The sequence below is a fragment of the Macrobrachium nipponense genome, chromosome 2 (assembly GCF_015104395.2).
Source record: "Macrobrachium nipponense isolate FS-2020 chromosome 2, ASM1510439v2, whole genome shotgun sequence".
NCBI lineage: Eukaryota > Metazoa > Arthropoda > Malacostraca > Decapoda > Palaemonidae > Macrobrachium > Macrobrachium nipponense.
The window spans coordinates 74,187,808-74,190,307 of NC_087201.1; positions in this window are offsets into that span (position 1 = coordinate 74,187,808).

The following is a 2,500-nucleotide window of genomic DNA, read 5'->3' on the forward strand; positions in this document are numbered from 1 at the left end:
TTTCTTCCGCACCATCTCAGCCACTTACCATTTTACTGCCTACCTCCTCCACTTTGGAAGAGGTAAGCCCACCAGTTAACCCCGGACTTGGTTCCGAGGGTGATTCAACAGAGGAATCCTTAACCTCCCCACGTCAAATCACTGCCAGAGAGGACTCTTCACCTGTGCCAGAGCACACTACCAGCCTTGGTGACTCCACAGATTCGCAACCTGTGGGGCCATCTCGGCCTTACCGTCCAGTGCCACAGAAGAGGTTCTGGAACAAGTTCTGCCGAGACTGTGGCCGCAATGGTCACATGTCTGACAACTATGGAGGGTGCGCAAATCACAATATTCCCGCCATCGCAATGGCAGTTACAAACCCTTCCTCCCTAGGACCCCCAGCTAAGGGCCCTATAACCGTCGCACCCCTCCAAAGCCATTATCAGCCAAGCCTCGTCAGAGCCTACGACGACTCTGGCGCTCAAATCTCCCTGATACGGGAAGATCGAATCCCCCGAGGGGCTAATATTGACAGACATCAACTAATCACAATTGAAGGCATCAATCATTTTAAACTGATCCTTCCGACCGTCCAATTGAGGGTCACCAGACCTCATTTTTCCAGAATTTGTACCCTTGCAGTTGCAAGCTACATTCCAGGAAGTTACGACCTCCTCCTAGGGCAAGACATGAAGTCTCCCTCACATTTCAAAAGCCTAGGGGTGGGGTCCTAGCCCCACAAAAAAATCACTCCAAAGCAAGGAGTCATCGAAATTCTACTTCCTCTAGGAAGTACGTCCACCAACAGTCTCCCCCGTTACCAAGGAGGGAGATTGACATTCACAGTTCCGTTGCAAAACCTGCAACGTAATAGGGCACTCTACTAATTGGCCTAGGTGCCCTAGCCGACTACCAGCAGCGGAACACTGTCCATTTTCCACAAGGCTTAGCCTTCAACAAGAGACAGGAGCCTCTGTCTCCCATTTCCCAGGGCACGCTGAGAGGTATTGCACCTCCGGTACCCGCCACAGGTCCAGTCGACCTCAACTCTCTGCCAGTGCCACTTGGCAGCACTAGGCAGTGCCAAGCTCGTCCAGCCTGGACGTTAGAGCACCACAGAACTTGACTTCTGCGCCTGGCCCCGAGCTAGTGCCGGCGCCTAACCTAATCAAGGATCCTCCTACAGGGAGATCCTCCAAACAATGGCATGGAGCTTACCGCAGCCCATGGCCAATCCAAGGTCCATGAGTCTTCTTCACCCTCACCACTGTCGCCCGAGGATGAACCTCCGGCAGACCTAACCTTCATACCTCCTCTGGAAAACCAGGAACTGCCCGACACGGAGTCAGCCTGGAGTTTTCCCTTTACGACGGCTGTCGCAGCAGTCGGAGTGAGGGCCTCCCCTGCAGTAGGTTCCACCTCTACGACGGTTGCTGCAGATACGAAGTAGGGTGTTCTCTGAAATCCCTCAGGCTACCACTGCCTCTGCTCCTGCCGGTGTTTCTCGCCTTTCCCCAGAGTCGTGCCTCCGTCTACTCTATGACTGGTATAGCCAGGTCCTGGAGGAATAAGAAGAAGAAAAAGAAGGGACGTAGCAAATCATTAACACACTAACCAAAGAGCCACATGCTCTCCTTGACACCTGTGCACGAGGTACAGTGTCGCATTCAATTGCAGAGTGATCCTGGCACCTACCCAGAGAAGGTAGCCAGCCTGATCTCTGCCAGTAGAACTAACCCTCTAACCCTTAGAAATGGTGATACTAACCCTCACTTAAATATAATTACCTCATTACATTTCCATCCTGGTAATGCACTAACCACTCATCATCCTCACGCACCATTACCTCACCTCATGTATTTTAACAATTCCTGCGACACATCACTGCTGTGCGTACCACACTCTGGAATGGTTGCGTCTTCATTTAACTATATTGAGTAGGTTAGGCTAATGATTTAGTACCAGGGCATTAGGTTAGTAGCAAGTAGAATTTTCAAGTAACCTTATCTAGGGGTAGAGTAGACTGTCGTCACAAGACAACCCGTAGGTAGGCCACTGTAGTTAGCTGTATCGCTGCTCAAAAAAAAAAAACTTCAAGTTGGAGTAGGAGAACTGGGTAGTCGAGACGATCAATTTATTTAAGCCAAGACCTTCACGCCCGAAAGGGAGTGAATGCCTTCTTAACAGGGGGAGCTGTGACGTTTATAGATCGTTCCGTCTACCCAGATATTAATTAATTAATTTGATTTGGAAAACGGCAGCCATTTCTTCCAAATATCAGCTGATTTTTAGGAAACGCGGGAACCAAAACCCGCCAGCCAGAGGTAGAGAGTTCCCCAGTTGGGGAATATAGTCTTTTGTCAGCTTTAGGGACGTATCTCGAAGGGAAGGATGTAGGCAGATTGGTACTTCTTAGACCTATATCTTAAGCTCTCTTTCCTGTGACCCCTCTGCTGGCTGTATGCTCTGTTTCCAGGATTTTGCCTTGCTCGTGGGGGTTAAGCTGACTTCCAACACC